This window comes from Cavia porcellus, unplaced genomic scaffold (assembly GCF_034190915.1).
Source record: "Cavia porcellus strain 051 isolate PalLab524CR breed Dunkin Hartley unplaced genomic scaffold, mCavPor4.1 scaffold_25, whole genome shotgun sequence".
Lineage (NCBI taxonomy): Eukaryota > Metazoa > Chordata > Mammalia > Rodentia > Caviidae > Cavia > Cavia porcellus.
This window is the reverse complement of record NW_026947508.1, coordinates 11,078,830-11,099,072: the sequence shown is the minus strand read 5'-3', so window position 1 is coordinate 11,099,072 and position 20,243 is coordinate 11,078,830. Positions and strand designations below refer to the sequence as shown.

The window sequence follows — 20,243 nt, the reverse complement described above, 5'->3', positions numbered from 1 at the left end:
GCTTCTTCACCCCATAAACAGCCTCCGGGGGAGGCAGGGATGAAGCTTAGCTCGCCCCCTTCCTCACTTGGCCACCTTGTGAATAATCCCTCTTCTCAGAGGGATGGCTCAGAGATTGGGGAGCAGGGCACCTTGCTATCAGGCCAGGCCCTTGGAAAGGAATCGCAGGAGATGGGAGGAAGCGGCTGGCCCCGGCTGTGACTGCGGGGGACAGCGCTGCCCCCCACCCCCAGATTGAATTGTGTCCACATGCCCTGATGTAACCCGCCAGGCAAAAATGGAACTTTTAAGATAAACTTTTTTTTCCCCTTTAGAAACCAGCAACCTGTTTGCCAATTATCTCCAAACTTCCTCAGCCTAGGGCATAGACACAACCTCTCCTACTCTCAGTGGAGAAGAAAATACTGCTGCCCTTGAGGCCAGGCCAGGCCAGGCCAGTGTCCCCTCTACGGGAAAGCGTCAGCACCCGGATGGCTGGGAGCCATAAACCAGCCTGGAGGGGTCGACAAGCTATCTTCACCTCTGTTTCCTGCTTAAAAGACCCTTCCAGCCTTGCAACAGGAGGAGGGTGTTTTGAGGCAGAAAGGCCTTTCTCTCCTGGGAGCCAGCTTTGCACAGACTTTTTCACCAACATAAATGGCCTCATTTGTCAGCGGCAAGCGCATGGACCAGAGCCTCCAGGAAATAACTGAGAGGTGGGGTTGGTTGCCCGGTGGTAGCTAGCATCCTAGTGCCTCAGTTTCCCCATCTGTCAGAGAACCACCGTGAACTTCAGATGCCTTAATATACGCAAGGCAGTTAGAAAGCTGGGTCATTCCCTTCTCCGCCCCCAAACATCTGTGACTTTCAGGGCCAAGCGGATGAGCCTCTGCCACCCAGGAATTTCCCTAAATCTAGAATATCACTCACCCTGCAAGTCTACAGGAAGCAGGTTGTGTACTCGGTGAGAAGCGCCCGGGACCGGCTCAACCCAGGGAAAGAGAAAGCAAGCGCTCTACTTCCGAGGCTGTGAGTTAGCCCAGACTCCCAGGGGGGCGGGAATCCAACCCCACAGACTTTGTGGGCCCAGCCAAGCACAGACCTACTTAGCCCAAAGCCCAACTTGTCAGAGCCATGGCTCCCCCAGCTTCCCCCACCAAAGAAGGACCCAGAAGTCCAGAACTCATTGCCCCTCCCTTTATCTGCCACCTCTGTGTAAAAAATTGCTTCTAATATATCACATCCGACTCATGCGTCTTTTCTTTTTAGGTTCTGAGACCTTTTAGACAATCTGATGAGAATTACTATCTCACTACCAACATACGATAAAGCTAGAATGTTTGGCACAAAATTTCAGGTCCTCAGTGAGTCCTTACATGTGATGGTCCACTCTGATATAAATTATTCCAAGGTGGAAATTACCCAGTGATTTCATAATGACCCTGAGTGCAGTGGTGCATTGTTTTGACTACTAGAACTTTAAAAGCAGTGTTTAAAAGCATCCTTCTCTGGGAGACCATTTCTAGAAGTAGATATGCAAAATGAACCCTGGTTATCTCTGGAAGGAGGAACCGGGGCCCTGAGTGAGAGGGCTTTTTATTTTCTCAAGGGCCATCCTTTACATGGTTTGCTTTAATTTTAATTTTTTATTTTTTACTATGGTGCAGAGCACACATCCCAGGACCCTGTTTGGTTTTCTCTTTTGATATGCATACATATCATTTTTGTAATTAAGAAGAACTCATAAAGCACTGTTTACACTGGGAACTATACACACTTCGTTGTTAACCCGCCTGCCTGTGACGGGGAAGGGAGAGGTCACCCACAGGAGGCTGCTGGTGTTCCACCTGGCAGGGCTAAACCCACATCTGCTGGGAAAAGGCAAAAACATATCCAGAGAAATCACAGATTCTTCTGCTGAGCCATCAACATCAGTCATTAAAGTCCCAAAAGGGAGAGGAAGGTGGTAGCAATCCTTTGTCAGGTCGCTGGCAGAAATGGCCAAAATCTTTTACATTTGCTTGTTTTCTATAAACACACGCTGTTCTACAACATACACTCGCCCAAGAACCCAGTAATTTCACTCAGAGGTATCTGCCCGAGAGAAATGAAAACATACACTGACATTAAAACATGAATGTTTCAAGTGGCTCCATCACACTCACCAAAAACTAGAAAGAACCCAGACACCCTTTGGGCAGAGGGAAGGATAAACACACTATGGTCCACACAGAGAGCAAGCACGTAGGGGGGACCTCGGATGCCTCAGGGGGAGCAAAAGGAGGCAGTCTCTGTGGGTGATCTGTTTATACGACAGCTTGCAAAACGCCACACTACAGGACCAGAGGCAAGTGGGCCAGCCGCGGAGGGCCACCAGGAGAGGGTTCTGGAGAGCCACGGATTGTCCTATATCCTGGCTGTGGATCATGTGTTTGTCAAAACTCACACAATTGTTCGTGAAATTTATGGCTTGTAAATTAAAACAAGTGTGTGTGTGTGTGTGTGTGTGTGTGTGTGTGGGCTGCTGGGAGTGTCTGTGATGGTCTCCAGACTTTCTCATGTGTTAGGTAACAAATATGCACTGAATGCCCCTAGTATCTGCCTTCTTTCTTTTTATGTTAAAATGTGACAGTGTTTGCACTTTCACATGTGAAGCACGGCTCGGCACGGTTTGTTTTTTTAACCCCGTCCTGTGTCCACCAGATGACAGCATTCCTTGCTTCTCCACTTCCGGCCGGAGCCATCCAGCGTCCCGACTGACCTGAAAAGCTCCCGTGTTTCCCTCCGGTTGCGTTGCATTCATCTGTCATTGGATGGAGCAAAGTCTTTTAATTTTAGGGGCCTCACCTAGCAATCATTTTCCATACCTTCCTTTATACTTGTATCTTTCCAGTGGGGAAACTGGGCAGACACCACCTCGACCAAGGGGTCCAGGCCAACACCGCCAGATACGAGTCCTGCTGATTTTATGTCCACCTGGCTGGATGCCGTGAGAAGCCACCTCTCCTCTGGTACCATTCTTCCCAGGCCCCCTGGCCCCGGCTGATGAGGAAAACACAAACCCAGATCAAAGGTCATCTATAAAATACGCACCAGGACTCTTCAGAGCTCTTAAGGTCAAGAAATTCAAAAGAAGATGAGGAATTCTTACAGGCCAGAAGGGGCTAAGGTCACAGTGACAACTACAATCTCAGCACTCAGGAGGCTGAGGCAGGAGGACTGCCCTGAGTTTGAGGCCAGCCTCGGCTATAAAGTGAGTCCAAGGCCAGCTGGGGCCGCACAGCAAGACCCTGTCTCAAAAACAAAAATGAGGAGGGAGAGAATGGGGGAAAAGGAGGAAGAGAAGAGGAGTGGGAAGAGGATAACATAGGATTGGTATGCAGCGCAGTACCCTGATTCAGATCTAGGAACAGAAAAACAGCAGGGTCAACACGGACATGTAAGCACAGCAGGTCATCCGCAGCCAGCAGCCACGTTAATTCCTCAGGGCTGATGGGTGCAGTGACCTCCTGCAGCTACTGGCTTGTATCTGAGGATTGGACCAACCTCAGGGAATGTTCAGAAAGTCACTGTCTGTGCCGGGCACACCCAGAGCTCCTCTCCTAGTCATCTTTCTCTAAACGATCCGAGTAACAACTTCACAGCTTTCTGTGGTATTTGGTATTATAAACAGTGTAGAGATGGTTTCCAGTACGCAAGAGGGTGGGCACAGGCTGAGTGAACTCGAGCGACCTGGGCTTCTCCCCAGGGGCGATGGGGTACAGTTCCGGGAGATTCGAACTCTGTGCAAGTTGGGTGAGGAGTTTATGGAAACTTTTCCTCCTCTCTTTGCAACTTTTCTGTAAGTCTAAAATCATCCCAAAATAAATAAGGAGTCCTGGCTAGGAATGTTGATGGAGCCACAGCTGGTTTCTAATTTTGCTGTTACTATTTAAAAAATAAAGTAAAATACGACTGCTCAAACGATACAATCATGAATCGTTCCTCAGGGTAAAGCCTGGGACTGCAATTACTGAGTTTGGGAGGGTTGTTTTTGTTTGTTTGTTTTAAAGCCTTTGGGCAGCCTGGGCTGAAAAAGCAGAGCCAATAGGAAAGTGAAATGCATCAGACCCCGGAGATGCGTTAGGGGGAAGAAAAGGAGGTGGACAGAGGAACTTGAGGACGCCGTGGCTGCAGGGGGCAGCAGTAACTGCCCTGGGAACATGGACCAAAGCCTCGCCCCGCAGTGTGGGGCCTGGGGCTTCAGCAGCTAAGCCCAGGCTTGGATTCCAGGGCCAAGACTTCTTTTTTTTTTTTTTTGGCTTTTTTTATTGGTACTGGGGATTGAACTCATGACTGCCTGCTTGCAAGGCAGGCGCTTATGCCGCTGAGCTAAATCCCCAGCCCCGCAGCCAAGACTTTTGCCTGATGCTTGCCAGGGCTATTGATTTATCCTCTTCATTTGCATCCCAGTTAGCAGACACCTCTGTCGGTCCAGTGAGGTGTCAGTTCCAAGAGTTCCGGGGTCACACTTCCCTAGTGTAGCGTGCACCCCAAAACCTACACAATCCCCTGGAGTGTAGGAAGGAGGACTCCGTGAGTGCTGCTAACAAGCAGCTGAGTCTTGCTTCCCAAATGGCTCCCCTGGCAACTTTCTACTGTAATACAATACACATCCATAAAATATCCCCTCTTAGCAATGGTTAAGGGACATTCTGTGGTCTCAAGTACACGCATATTGTGCAACCATCCGCCACCGTCCCCCACAGAATTTCTGGTGATTTTGCAAAACTGGAACTCCCTCCCCTAAGCAGAAACTCCTCCCCATGCCGCCCCTGCCTCAGGCCCTGGCGATCACACACTGCTTGTCTCTCTCTGCCCACCCTGGGTGGACAGAGCAGTCATACATAGACGCGCTGTCACACAGTGCCTGTCCCTTTGGGAGTGGCTTATTTCACCTTGCATAACGTCCTCAGGGCTCACGGGTGTTATACACAGCGTGGGTGAGAATTTCTTTTCATGCGTGTATGTGACTGGGTCTCCCTGGGTAGTCCAGACTGGCCTCTAACTCAGGGCAGCCCTCCTGCTTTGGCCTCCTGAGTGCTGGGAGTCCAGGGGTGAATCATCATACCTGGCATTTTTTTCCTTTTAAGGCTGAATAATAGCCCATTGTTTTAGATGGACTAGAATTCCCCTTTTATCTCTTTGTCTACCCATGGACACTTGGCTTGCTTCCGTATCTTAGCTACTCTGAATATTGCTGTCTGTGGTGTATGAATACCTCCTTAAATCCCTTTTTTCAGTTCTTGTGAATCTATCCCCAGAAGTGGAACTGCAGGATCACATGGTAACTCTATTTTAATCTTTTGAGGAACTGATATACCACAAATAACTTTTAGGAAGAAATTAAGTAAAAGGTTTCTCCTACGCCTTCCCTTCCATTCTCCCATCAGCCCAGGGAATGATGCTTTGCTACCTCCGGGCCTTTGCACAGGCTGCTGGTACCACCAAGAACCTGCCAGAGTGATGCTTTTGTACATTTACCACTGTCTCCCCCAGGATGGTGGGTCCCCTCATCTCCACCCGAGATAGAAGCAGGAGGTCCTTCTTAATTTTATTTATTTATTTAGATTTTTTTGAGACAGGGACCCAATATATAGTATAGCCTGGCCTTGGACTCACTTACGTAGCCCAGTGTGGCCTCAAACAAACTCACAGTGATCCTCCTGCCTCAGCCTTCCAAGTGCTGGGATTATAGGCACACACTACTACATGGGCAAGACCCCTTCTCTGTTCACTGTGGCCTCAAAGGCTGGTGCTTGTGGAACAGGGCCCTTGTTTAAAGAGACAGCACGAGTGTGGAGCCAGAGACTTCCCCAGAGGTAGGAGAATGTGCATCTATCATTGTTTGAAAACAGTAATTACCCAGGGCAGCTCCAACAGGTAATCACTGCCCTCTGAGCTGCAGTTAATGAGGCCATAATACCTGAGCTCTTCCTTGGAAACTTAGAAGTGTAAGATTTTTGCTTTTGGTTTTCTTTTTTTTTTTAAATAATGTCACTTCCATCAAATATCAACAAACAATGCCTGTGCCCTAATCGGCAGGAGGCCCTTGGGTGGGGATGAGAAATGCACAAGATAGGTCAACTCCCAACCTTTCCTCCTCTCTCTCCAGAGCCGACGTGAGGAGGCAGCCATGGCAAAAATATAAAACTCACCAGGGGAGGCTGGGGGTGCAGCTCAGGGGCAGAGCACGTGCTTTGGTAAATGGGAGGCCTGGGTTTAATCCCCAGCATAAAAAGAGGGGGTGAATTTGCCAAGATTTAGGGCCACCTGTCTTACCTCTTGAAAAGAACATAGCAGAATCTGGAAACATCCAGCACTGTGTCACGTGATATTCTCAAGAAAGTCACCCCCCGTGGCTCTGCCTGATGCCATCTCAGGCGAGGAGACAGGCCTGCACGGCTCTCACGGATAAAGCTCTGGGGAGCCTCAGAGGTCAGGTCAAGAAGAAAACCCAAAGCAAGGTGACCAAACCTTCGTGGAGTTCTAAATTCTTGAGTTGAGCAAAGTAATGTTTTGGGCACCAAAGTGATACAAATGGGGCCAACTGGCATGGCCATTCCCGGCTTTAGGACAAACATTATGGGCTTTGGGATAAACATTAATTCCTAGGCACACAGCAGAGGCCCTGGGGGACACAGGCCTTTCAGGCTGAGCTCACTAATGTGGTTTTAGGCTATTTTTTGGAGAGGTGTCAAAGGTCCATCTGTAGAGCTCCTTTTTCACGGGAGGCCTGAACACTCACGTGATCCCAACCAAGACCCCAGCCTTGGTGTTTCTGGTCTCAATTTCGTCTTCTAAGAATGGAGGTGCTAGCCTAACAGTGGTTTCCGACTTTCTGATTTGTTTTACTTCTAAAGTCTCAGAGTTTTAAAGACGGGATCTTTTCGGACACCCCTAATTACAGCTTCCTGCCTCCTGCCCAGATCTCCCTCAGCTCTATCCTTGTAAATCTACCCAGAGCTGCTGTGGGACCCATCCAAAGAATTCAAGTTCCCAGGATCAGAGTATAAAACCCAGTGGACCGGAGCGGTGTCTTACCACCTGGTGAGAAATGTTAACAGGTGACTCACTACATGCTCACATAAGGATAGCCAGAAGGACTCTTAAGAATACATCTCACGCCAGGAAATGCACTCTGTTTTCTAGTCTTCTTACCTCTAATTCATGTTTTAAAAAGACAGCGGGAAAACCACTTCACTGACTGTAAAACTCCCATATAAACTGCTTCCGTAAACATTAGCCAAGAAAATGTCCAAGGTCGCTTGCAGGACTTCTAGCAGTACCAACAATGTCTGCGTGAGCAAAGCTGCGATCCTGTTAGAGGATGTGATCTTACCCCAGGAGATCCTGTGCCCACGGTGGGGTGACCTCCCTGCACCACCTGCCTGGGAAACCAAGTCTCTGTGCGTCTTTGCCATTGAAATACCTGCTTCCAGACAGCCAGGGCTTAAGTGAACAAGCCAATACCCCGTTCCTGGGGACCTCCTCTTGCTACCCCAATGCTTACCCCCAGGAAGATTTGCGGCAACGGCTGGGGATGGTTGGGTGGGAGCATTGTCTGAATTAAAATACAGGGAAAAATAATCTCAGGAAAGCAGGCTTCCTCCCTCCCTGTGTGAACTGTGGGTCACATGCATGCCAGCCAGATGGCTGGCTTCTTTTACTTTTAAGAACTTTAGTGAGAACTGGTTTGTGCTTTTGATTTTGTAAATACAGCTCTTGCCCAAATACTCACAGTGATGCAGAAAGATAGCCCCGTAATGTCCCACTGTGGTGAGTGTACGTTTCTTATGCATTTGGCACAGACTTATAGGACGCTGGCCAAGGCAGTGGCCTGGCTGGTCTGGCCTTAAAAGCTGTTCCCTGAGTCCCTGCTAACACCAGGTGGAGCAGGCGGCCGAGACTGGCATATAAACACTTTCCCTTGGGACAGTCTACGTTGGGATGAGGAACTGAGAAACCAGGATACACGGCAGCAAACACCCGGACTCAGAGGCCGGAGTGTTAACAGTGGCACTCATGACACTTTCCCTCCTCACGGTGAATTTGGACCTCTGTGACCCGGGGAAGAAGATGCGCACAGCAGGACCAAACAAGGGCATTCACAAAGCTGGGTCAGTACCTGTGCTCCAGACAGGAGCCCTTTGATGTGTACCCCGTGTCTCGCAGGGTCCCTGGCCTTTACTCCTTCTAGACCATGTCCCCGTGGGTGCCCTGAAAACACCTCTAGGTGTGGACGGGAGACAGAAAGGGCCTCTTAGAGAGGCAAAGTGCTCTGCGTGGGCTTTTTTTCTTCCCCAAGAATCACCCTCAAAATCATCCAAGGTAAGAACTGAGAATCTTGGCAACTGGCTCTGGCTCGGTTTCCCTTCCCTGGGCCTCAGTTTCTCCATTAGTAAAAGGAGCAGACTGGACTTTCTGAAGCTAAAGTCCCTGCTGATTGCAATAGTCTAGGATCTAAAGCAACCGGCATTCAGGTCTGAAGGCTGTCGTGTTCGATAAATCTAGGGCACGGGAGAACAAGGAATCATTTGGCTGCTCAGCCCAAGTAAACAACACCGGATGGAAATCTCGGGCCAAGCCAGAGGTCCTGAGATGTAGGCAGAGCCAGGAGAGGGAGAGGTGAGGAATGAACGAGAGGCAGGCAGGGAGAAAAGCAGAGTTTAGTGAGACCCTGCAGAACCCCCTGCGCAAATTCTGGGACACAAATTCTCAGCTGAGGCTCTCTGGGAGGGCAGGGCAGCCCAGCAGGAGCAGGATAAACCACACAACAGACCTCTTTGTCCAGGAAGCAAGAAGTCGCAGGAAGAGTAGCCGAGACACCAGGGGCTCCTCCATCCAGGGGATGGGAGAAAAGACCCTGCCAGGCTTGGCCGGGCCACCTGTCATGGCCACCAAAGGAGGATCAGGAGGCTCTGAGGCCACCCAAAAGCCTGGAATATTCTAAAACTACCAAGACTGGGACCTAAAACAAAGCTTTGATCTGAATGTAGCCAGGCCTCTTGGGATTATGTGAAAGACCCCAGAAAAGAGTCAGGAGGGCTGGAGTTCAGTACCATTTCTGCCTCTGATCTGCTGTAGGTCACTGGGTAAATCTCTCCCCTCTGTGGAACTAGACTGGTTAAATGTTAACGGTGAGGTCCCCTTCCCGGAGACCTGTACGGTCCCTCCTGTCATCCCCAAGCAAAGGGAGATGCCACATGGAAAGGATGTCCCCGTGGCCGCTGGTGACAAGGAAGACTCCCCTAAGTTCCAGAGCAAGGAGACCAAAGCGAAAGCAAAACGGGCACCGGCAGCAGATCCTCCACGTGCCCATCACAGGCACCAGGCTGCCGGGACTTTCCTCTCCCTCTGACCCTCCTTAATTTGGAACTGGGGGCAAGAGAAGCCAAGCGCCGAAGCCCTTGTTCCAGCTCCATCCCTTCCGAGAGTTCTGCCTAGAGCTTCACCGCGTGCCCTGCAGCCCTGCACCCACAGGACCGTGATCCGTAAAACAGGAGCCCTCAATGAGGCCATTGTCCAGGACAAGTGTCAGCAGGAGCCCGACTACCTTCAGCTTTACTGTCCTTCTCAGAGACAGAGAAACCCCCAGACCTGCGACATCTGGCTGAGAGTCACAGAGCTGCAGCTGGACAGGCTGGGGCGCTGCTAGCATCCCAGGTGCCCACTGCCTTGCTCATTGGAGAGAGCTGCTGCTGTGGGTCCCACACGGAGTCCACAAATCTTACTCTTGACCACTGGTCACGTGGGAAGGGCCTGCCCTGCAGACCTCTCTTTCCATCAGTCTTTCCCAAGATCCTTCTATGTAGGTAGAATTATATTCTAGCTCCTTTGCCCGCCTGTACTGGGTTGGGACCCAGGACCACACACATGCTAGACAAAGGCTCTAGCATTAAGCTACAGCCTTCTCTCAGCCAGAAGGACCTTCTTAACACTGCCATGGAATCAAACGGCTCCACACTTTTGGAACGCCAGTGGGACCTGCACCCTCAGTAGGACCTGCTCTGCTGCTCCCCCAGGGCAGCCTGGCCCACAGGAACAGCTGCTGAGTGATCCCAGGTGGCCCTTGTCGGTGTCCTCTCACCCCCAACCGTCCACTTCTTTTACTTTCCCACCCACTCAGGAACCCACTATCCACAGCCAAAGTAACTCCCTGCCTGGTACACCCCACACTCTCCTGCCTCCATACCCGGCCTGGGCTGTTGCATCTGCAAATCAGGTAGGGAGATGTCTGGCAAAGTTTCCCGCTGGAGAAAGGTGGCCCTGATCCTGTCCACTTGGGGGAAAAAGCCAAGTGTGGAAGCTGTTGCTGGACTTATTGTACCTGGAGAGGAGACTCTATCCTCCTCATGACCAACTCCAGCAAAAACCAAAGGCACCCCTAATGGGTGTTGCCCCCACCACGCCCACCACCCTGCCCTGCCCACCTCGGCCCCGCCCACCCCGCTCCACCTGAGCACTGCTTCCCAGAAGCCTGATCACCCCACTGCCAGGAAGGACCCAGCCCTGGGCCATCACGACATCAGTCACAACCCACCACTGCCAAGGTGCCCATGGAGCTCCTGGGGTGTCCGCGTCTGACTTCTTTCTAAAAGTGACCACGTTGTTCAGCAGACATGGGCACTGGGCCACAAACCTTGCGTCTGTGTGCACATGAGACTCCCCTGGAATCCGACTGTCACCTGAGTCCTGCGACCTGCGCACTACACATCTACGTCACTATCACCCCCATTTTATGGATCGAGAAACCAAGGCTGGGGCGGGTTCCAGTTTTACATCACGCTGCTCAGGCCCGATTTCTCACACCTCTGCTTCTAGAAAGTGAAACGCACACAAATCTAAATCCGAAAAAAGCCGGAAGGGAATAAGGGTCAGGGCAGGAGGGCTCAAGCGGACGACTCTCTAGTGCTTCTCGGGACCTAGATTCCGTTCCCTAGCTTCCGCGGCAGGTGCCTCCCCAGGCCCTGGGTTCCAGCACATCGGAGGATAGCACCGGTCCCCGCCGACAGAGGGCCTGCGAGGCAGCCGCCTTTCCAGCGGGGGCCCGTGTGTGTGTGTGTGTGCGGGATCCGCGGGACGCGGCGGGGTGGGCGCGGGACTCCCGGACCCCTCCTCGAGCGGCAGCCTCCTGGCGCGACGCTTCCGATGTTTGGACGACCCGCATCCCCCGGCCCCTCTGAGGCCCTGTGACCCACAAGCGCTCCGCCCGGCGCCGCGGCGCGAACTCACCCGAATGGCAGCGCGTCCGGCTAGATCTCAACCCCGCGGTCCCGGGTTAGGGGCTCTGTGACACCCCCACCCCGGGCTGCCTCCTCGTGGACGCCGCGATCGCGGGCTGCGGTCTCTGGGGAGCCTTGTTCCAGGGAGCGCAGCGCAGAGAGGGCGCACTGTCCGCGCAGGGACCGGGATGGGGACGCAGGAAGCCCGGCCAGGGAGAGCGGGCGCAGGGGGGAGGGACGGAGAAAGCGGGGCGGCGCCGGTCCGCCGCTGACTCCAGCCGGGAGAGGCACCGCCCCCAGCCCGAGACCCTCCCGGAACCCTCGCGCCACCCGCGGCCGGGAGCGGGATCCTGTCTTTGGAGCTCGGGCGGCGCTTTCTTTGGCTGGGAGTACGTGCGCTCTGAACCGCGACTTTGCGTTTAGGCGCGGTAAGAATGGGAGGGGGGCCCTCAGGCCAGGAACCCCAGCACTTACGGGTGTAAGCACAGCTGGCGCTCCCTCAACCCGCTGGAAGGCCGAGCGCACATGCAGAAGCCCGGCCCACTGCGGCTTTACCTGCCCAAAACTCACCTCTTCTCTTTCCTGGGGAGGCCACCTCCTCCCTCTCCCTTCTTGGGCTGGGTTCGGGGTGCTGCCCCTCCCGCGCTCCGCCGAGGCTAGTGCACTTGGAGGTAAGCGATGAGTGGAGGTAAGGCAAGAGCAAAGAAGGAAACGAGTTACTACAAAGCGAGTCAGCTCACGCCCTCAGTAGGGCTCCCCACCCCCTCTCCTTGGTCACCGGGGCGCTCTCCTGACCGCGCGCCCCAGCCCCGGGCAGGGTGGAGCGGGTTCCGGGTTCCTGCACCGTGCAAAGGAGTCTCCTGCTGGGGGCGCATTCCCAGCTTTGTGGAGAACTTTCTTGGTGAGTCACTCGCCGGCGCTCGCGCCATTCTCGCCCGGCGGGTAGCTGACCACTGGCTCACCTGTGCCAGGAGTCCCGGTGCCCTAGCTCCCGGGAGCGTGAACCCGGTCCCGCATGGTTGCCTCTCACCTGCGCCTCTGCCCCTGCCTGGAGGTTTTCCCTGGAACCGCGCGGCCTGGTGCCAGAACTAGAGAGCTGGTCTGAACCACACCACCAAAAAACGTGAGTTCTAAACGCAGACGGAGAGCTAGCCGGCCCCCTCCAGTCTGAAGTTGTTTTCAATTCCGAGAGGTCGGGCAGGGGGCGCCCCTTCTTGGGTGAGCGTCCAACGCTTTGAAACTCAATCCCTGAGAAAAGCCAATGGTTCCGGTGTCTAGTGTCTGGGAAACCAGCTAAGACAAAGGCGCCTCCTGCTGGGAATCCACTGCGTCCAGGATGAACGTACTCAGCCTAATTGTGATCAAGTTCACTGCCCAGTGATGGATTCTGGAGGACTGCACGAATCCATGGAGACACGGTGTCCACGTGTGTCCCCTAGGACCTAGGTAGTTTTTCCATTGTTGCTTCTTTAAACCGGAAGAGTAGAAGTTCAAGAGGTCCCTGCTGGCCACCGAACAGCTAATTGGGAACTCATTTTATGATATGGAGGTGGCAGAGGCATTTGGGAAACGTCTCCCTATGACAATGGTAACTTCTATTTCTGACATCTTTACTAGGAACGAAGCCAATACGGCCATACACTTCCCCTGAGCCTTATCATTTAATCCTCATAACAACCCCAAAGGCAGTTATTAATTATGCCCACTTTCCAGAAATCAAAGCAGAGGCTCATGGGAGTGACATTCTTTGCAGTGTTACACAGCTGGAAAGTATTCGCATCCAGATGCAAGTTGTCTACTCTAGAGCATGTGTTGTACCTGCCATAAAATAATTCCCCTTGGGCACAATCTTACTACCTTGCAGGGTAGACAGTCCCCATGCCTGCAGGTGCTTAATAGTATTTGTTGAGTGAAATAAGCCCCAAATAATTACACATTATTTTCAAGAATAAAGGGAACACTTTGTGTTGGCAGCTGCCTGTCATGACATTGCTCCCGTTTCACAGCTGTGTGTGCCCAAAGTTCAGACAATGAGTTTGGGTACTTTCCCAGGCTCCAAAGTAGAGATGGGAGACAGTCACGTAACATTCAGATATGACCGAATATCTGGTTTTCCTTTCTCTCTGCGAGACCCACTTGGGAAAGGCTCAGGCAGAGCAGGATCATTCTAGCAGCTGCTTCAGCCTCGAACCTGGAAGCCAAGCTGGTAATTTTCCATGCGAGGATCCAACCTCAGATCAGACCCACCCACCCCCACACTGCCACAAACCCAGCTGGGCAGGGCCTGGCTATCTCAGAAAATCATCTCCCAGTGTTCCATAAGCAGGCCCGCCCTGGTTAATCTGGGAGAGGAGAAATTCACAGACAGCTGAGCCGCAGGCAAGTCTGAGAAGCTAGCAAAAGACGCCTCTCCCATCCTCTCCTGCAGGTCCCGCTCCTTTTATTATCTCTGAATTACCCTGTTCTCCATATCCTGTCAAAGAGGCTGGCTTTAAGTTACCTGCCAACTTTTGCCACTTAAATGTCAGTTTACAAGGGTCTGAGATTTATCACTGGGAAAAGATCCAAAGAAATGAATCTCAAATGGTGGTGTTTCTATTAAGCATTGTCCTGGGTGGGGGGTAGATGACAGTTACCATTTACTGGTCTCCAGGGTTGAGTGCATTGCATACATGTGCTAGCTGATCCTCACACCAGCCCTAGAAAGAAGACTTTATTTTTCCAGTTTCCCAGGTGAGGCCAGATGTGCTAGCAAGTGATGGAGCCAGGATTTGTGTCCCTCTCCCCAGAACCTGATCCCTTACACGGAGGACGGATTGTAGATGGGAATGAGCTCCAGAGCCTGAGAAGGGGCTTGTCCTGAGTTGTCCCAGTGGGCCCGATCGAGTCACAGGGAGGGTCAGAGTCACATCTCAGATGTGACAATGGAAACAGGAGTCAGAATGATGAGGGGGCTGGGAAGGGGGCGATTAGCCAGGAAGGGGACCCCGGGAGCGGGGCAGTGGGGCAGGTTGGAGCATCCACTGGGAGCAAGTCCTGCCCACACCTTGCTTTTAAGCCTAAGGAGACCCAGCTTTGGCTTCTGCCCTCCAGAATTGTTAAGATAAATGGATCTGTGTTGTTCTGCACCATAAGCTCTGGGGTAATTTGTCTCAATAGCCATAGGAAATAAATCCATCCTGCAGACTCAGGCCGACTGGTGGGCTGTCTAGTCTAAGGCTCTCGAGAGGCACCACAGTCCAGCCTGCATCATGGATTTAGAAGGAACGCAGACTAATGAGAGCTGTCTTTGGATTCTGGCTCTTCTGCCTTCTGTGAGCTGTGTGACCTTGGGAAGAGGTCTTGTTTTCCCTGAGCCTCAGTTTTTCCACCTGGAAAAACAGTAATACTAGTAAGACCTACTTTGCTGGGTCAATATGAGGACTTGGTAAAGCCCAGGGTTAAGGATGCCCCCAGCATGGAGATGGGGACCTCAACTCACCCACCCACAGAGTAGGTTGTAGGTTCTCTGACTGTTTTGATGGAAAGAGAATTTTCAAGATGCATCAAGAACAGACACAAAAAGGATTTCCAAGGCAGAGTGAGAGAGTGCCGACTCATGAGAGTTCCGTCTGGGGTTAGGGTTTAGGTGGTCTTGGGGTGTCTTGAGGCACTAGATCTAGGATCTGGACATCTAGGATGTGTGTTCCTAGTGTCTGTTTGGTGTGCAAACCACGTACGGGCACCCAAAGTCTAGAGCTGCGATGCCCAAGTAGGAGTGTAGCTTCCTCCAGTTGGGGTCTGCGGGCTGCAACACACGCCTGCCTGATGTTCGGGCTTAGGGATTTTTCCCGTTTGGAATGAGTTGCACTGACAGGCTAAAAGCATTGGTCTTAGCTAACTGTGTGCACTGAAGCTGTTTTTAAATTACAATTTTCCTTGTCTCCTTCCTACTTTTCTTACCTGTAGTCTGCAGCACCAGTGGTATCATTAACTGAGAAATTAGATTACATGTGATGCTCCGTATGTGATGTTTTAAAAAGATGTAGAAGGGGCTGGGGATTTAGCTCAGTGGCATAAGCACCTGCCTTGCAAGCAGGCGGTCGTGAGTTCGATCCCTGGTACCGATAAAAAAGAAAAAGACAAACAAAGAAATTAAAAAAGATGTAGACCCGTGTAGAGTTGATTATGCATGGAGAGCCTATGGGAAGAGGGTACCCGAGGAACTGACTCGTGTTTCTGTATATGTGCATTGTGGTGGGGGAGAGGGTGAAAAATAATTACAGTTACCAAGAAAAATGTGTTACTTGAAGAAATTTAGGTTGGCCAGGAACCACCTTGCCAGGGACCCCCCTTGTCTCTTATTGTCTGCCCCTGTGGCTTCCCTAGATTGCTGTCCCCTCTGTCACCCGCTGCTCCATTCTCTTGGGAGTGCCAGCTCCTTCCCACTTACTCTGCATTTAGGCTCGATGTGGACTCAAATCTGAATCCAACAGGAGCTGAGCAGAGACATCTCAGCTGCGTGAGCTAAAGTCAGCAGCAAATCACACAACGCCCTTGCGATCTGGCCCTGACTGAATGCCTCGCCTGACGGGCTGGCCAGGGGCATACCCTGCGTGTGGGTTCCCGGATGACTGATTCCGCCTAACCTGATCCCAAAGGCTGAGTCAGGTCTGCGTGGCAGAGAAAATTATGCTTTTTTAATAGATTTTTTTTATAGAGCAAAATTGGGTGGTGGGACCATTAATTTAAAAGGAACAGTTTTAGTCCCGTTTTCTGAAAATTTTTAAATTCCAGAACTACATCCCTAGGGGCTGAGATCTCAGTGCATCAGGGCAAGGTAGATGCTCCAGACAGCCTGGAAGGAAGCTCGTGGGGCCATGGTAGCCAAAGGCTCCGGGTACAGGTCCTCGAGACCCTGAGTGATAGAGAACCAGGTCTCCAGATCTCTTGTGTCGTGGCTTGTGGAACTGATACTGGGGAATGAAACTCCCAACCTACTATGTCTGCGAGTTCGTGTTCTCTAAAACTGAATGAATTTTAGGAACAATGGAGATTAAGAGTAGAATATATTTATCAAGAGAAGGAAAGCTTCTGCCTGAGAGAGACAGAAGGGGTCCTGAGTGGGACTCTGTCTTTTCTAGGGACTTTACAGAGTAAAACCATAGGTTTAAGGGGGTGGGCTGGGAACTCACAAGGCAGATGGGCATAAGGTGGGACATAACTGTAGTTAGCCAATAAGATCAACAGTTCAGGTAAAATTGATTACATTAGGAACAAATGGGGAAGTGAGTCCCGTAGAAATCAGGCATTCTTAAGGATGGGATGGTGACTCCAGGCTTCCGCAGGGTGATAGGGAACTATTTAGGGTATCAATCCTCAGGACATGAGTGCATTTGTTTGGTCTTTTGTCTTGAGGCCTGGTCCACAGCAGGAGCTGTCTGTCCCTCGGTGTTCACCCCCACAGTTGCCAGATATCTGAGCTTTGCATTTGCTCCTTTGAGGCCCTCGCCCTGTCTCACTGCCTATAATATCTCTAACTAACTCAGCTGCCTGCAACAAAACCTCCCCTTGCCCCCAAGCCTGATGATCATGGAAATTCGCCCACCATTCTTCCATTCCGGAAATGTGCAGCGCAGATCTGACTGAGACCTGGCTCCCGTTGTCCCCAACGCCAAGGGCGGCCTCCTTGATAAGGACTCAGAGGACTTCAAGAGTGGTGGAGCATCCTGAGCTGCTCAAGCTCTTACCCATCCTGCAAGCCAATTGCCCCACACCCTTTCTTCCTGTAAGTTTTTTTCCTTGGTGGTGAAACCTTTCCTGCCACTCCCAGGAAGCTTTCTTTGTGTCACCTGTAGTGGAATGGGTCACACGCTCCTCCCACGCGAGGCCCCTGGAGGTTGCTGTAGACAATCGGGATTCACCTGGAGTTGCAGGGAGTGGCACAGATGCCTAACCCTGGAGTCTTTACCATGAGGAAGAATGCCAGTGACTGTCAGTGCCCACCAGCACCCACCCAGGCACCAGCAGGCTCAGGGAGGCCACACGCAGCGGGGTGCATGTGGAGACATGCAAATGCTGCCACCTTTCCCTTTGAAGACTGGAGAAGCACCTGAGAAGGAAGCCCGGAGGCCACCTGGCTGCCCTGACCCCTGCCAGTTAGCAACTGCACGGAAATCACCTGCAGCAAGTGAGGGCCCCTTGACTACAAAGAAACCCACTCTTAAAGAGATGTAAATGACCAGGAGCCAGGTGTGGTGGCACCTGTGTGTAATTTTGACACTCTGGGAGGCTAAGGTAGGAGGATTGCAAGTTGGAGCGCAACCTGGACAACCCAGTGGGACCTGTTTCAAAATTTAAAAAAATTAATGAAAAGGCTGGGGATGTAGCTCAGTGCAAAGACCCTGGGTTCAAGCCCAATAAGCTCCCTTCCCAGAGATAAAACATTGAAAAAAACCAAAAACACAACAGATAACAACAGTAATAGCAGCCAACATTCCTACAGTACTACCAGCCAAGCAGAATTCTAATCATTTTACAACTACAGACACATTTAATTATCCTTACAGCCGTGAGAGGGAGATATTACATCTCCCGTGCATTACAGATGAGGAACCTGCGGCCCAGGTGGCCCCTGGCTACCTGGAGTCTGTGTGGTGCTCTTGGTCTGTGCTGCTCGGTGGACAGTGGCAGCGCTGATGAAAGTCCTTCCCCTGTGTGTGTTCTGTCCCTGGGTTCTTACCACGGGAATGCCTGACTCATCGAAAAAGTAGAGAGCTTCAAAATCTGAACCTTGGGGTTGTAGGAGCCTGTGCTTACATGGCACAGGCCTGTAATCCCAGCATTCTGGGAGGCTGAGGCAAGACGATCACAAGTTTGAGCCCATCCTGGGCAGTTTAGCAAGACCTTGTCTCAAAAGTTAAAAAAGGGGAAGGGACATAGCTCAGTATAAAGATCCTGAGTTTGTTCCTCAATACCACGAACAAAAAGAAGGCTTTTGAGTTTGAAAGGGAGAGCCTCAGGGTCTCTAGCCACAGAGTGGATGACCTTGCCAAAAAGGCTGGGGACAGAGCAAGGCCCAGAGCCATACGCCAGGACTGGCCGAAGGGCAGGAGCTCTGGTGGAGGCTGCGGAGGAGAAGAGATGGAGGCAGGGTCGTTACCACGTGAACCAAGCTCGAGGTTCCACGAACACGGAGTGAAGTCTTGAACCAAAGGAGGAAGTTATGAGAGTTTTTATTAGACATAATAACAAGAGAGAGCTCCTGATCGGGGTCTGTCATCAGTGAATTTCCAGGCAAAGCTCTCTGTGCTGATGTATATGCCTAAGCAGAGTGCACAAAGAGGGTGGGATTCAAAAACCCGAAAACTGTTTAGTGTTTCAGGTCTCTACAGGTCCTGGAAGACGTGATTAAAGCCTAACAGGGTATTCTGGATACAGCTGTTTTCCTGTAGGAAAGAGACTCTCTTTATTCTCATCCCAATCCTGTGTTTTTGTGTTTACCTTTATGTCTCTAAATTGGGCTTAGCTGCTTGGGCTACTTATTTATTTTACATTTCAAAGCTTAATTGGCTGCTTGCTTAACTTTTCCGTCTGACTTTATCTTAGGCATCTCCAGCTGCCTACTTATAACTATATTAGGCTACTGCAGGTTGGGGGGCTCTGGAAAGTTGAGTGGGGGCCCATTCTGGCTTCACGAGTGAATATGAGTTGGGTACAAGATCAGGAGACAAGTGTGTCCATTACTCAGCAGGCAGGACTTAACTTTAAAACTTGAGCCCCTGTGTGGTACCCAAGACCCTTCCTCTGTCTCCAGCAGCCCTGCATGTGTGCCAGCTCATGCCACCAAAAGGGTACAAGTTTCCTGGCGAATGAATGCTTCACAGTGACGAGTCACTTAGCAAGCACAGGTCATGTATCATTTTAGATAGGGAAGTAAACTTCAGGCCACAATTATCATGCTATTATTGAAACCAAGTAGAGTAAAGAGAGGAAGATGGCTCGGACAGTGGTACCTGGTTCACAAATTTAATTGATTCCTCAGTTTTGAAATAAATGGCCGCCATAGTGTTGGTGTAGGAAAGATGGCCGCCATTGTGTTTGTCACTCGATGCAGAGTTCACAAACAAAAACGAAATTCTGGCAAATGCCTCTGTTTGCAAACCAAATTGTTCATAAACAAAAGCATTTGTGAACTGAAGCGCCACTGTATTAGAGAAGCAACCCTAAGAGAATTCAAGAAGAAATATCTATAGGAGAGGTTCAATAAGCAGCCCTAGTATCCAGGAGGTGGCAAGTAACTGAGACAGGCTTCTCACAGACCTGTGGGCCTTTAAAACCTAGAGGCCACACACTAAGCAAGTGCTCTATCAGTGAGCTGCACCCCCAGCCCTGCTCATGTTTCTCTGCCTGCTTCTGTACAGGGACACACATATACACAAGTACATGTGACATACGAAGCCTGTATGGCCCCTGTGGATTGTGCCATTGTTAAGTGCAGGGCTGTGACATTGTACGGTAGCTATACAAGATGCTACCCTTTGGGGAGGCTGGGAAAAGGCCACTTAGGGTCTTCTTATAATTGTTTTTTTACAATTTTCTGTGAAACTGTAATTACTTTGGAATAAATATTTTAAACCCATGTAACACAGTCATGTCTCCTGACCTGTGGTTTTCCTTTCTATGATTTCATTTACCCGTGGTCACTCATGGACCAAATATAGTAAATAGAAAATTCCAAAAATAAAGAAATTGTACGTTTTAAATTGAGGAGCCATTTTGAAGAACGTGATAAAATCTCTAGCCATCACACCACAGATGTGAACCTTTCTTTGCTGGGTGAATCCATACCACATATTCTCCCCTCCCCATCCACTGTTGGATGAGCTGGGATCACCGGAAGCAGATGCTCCTCTTTCTGCCAGTGTGTGTGTGTGTGTGTGTGTGTGTGTGTGTGTGTGTGTGTGGTCAGTGGCAGCCTAACACAATGTCACAATGCCTGCGTCCCTTACCTCATATCAT

At 51.1% G+C, this 20,243-nt stretch overlaps 1 protein-coding gene and 1 long non-coding RNA gene across 6 annotated transcripts in view; one reads left to right on the top strand and one right to left on the bottom strand.

Annotated features, from left to right (window-relative positions):
- Tmem51 (transmembrane protein 51) overlaps positions 1-12,409 on the bottom strand; it is a 45,763-nt gene extending 33,354 nt beyond the window's left edge. The window contains exons 1-2 of one of the 5 annotated variants that reach the window (XM_013154041.2): positions 12,274-12,409; positions 11,814-11,907 (exon numbers count right to left, since the gene is read on the bottom strand). The gene's annotated coding sequence lies outside the window, so the exon portion shown is untranslated. Of the gene's footprint in view, positions 1-909; positions 934-11,253; positions 11,444-11,813; positions 11,908-12,205 lie in introns of those variants that run through there. The other 4 variants (XM_013154039.2, XM_013154042.2, XM_013154040.3 and 1 more) reach the window with 4 other exon arrangements.
- Positions 11,475-19,868, top strand: LOC134472916 (uncharacterized). Its single transcript, XR_010042946.1, has 2 exons — positions 11,475-11,671; positions 12,215-19,868. It is a non-coding gene; the product is annotated as an uncharacterized LOC134472916 (long non-coding RNA).
- Positions 19,869-20,243: the final 375 nt, after the last annotated feature.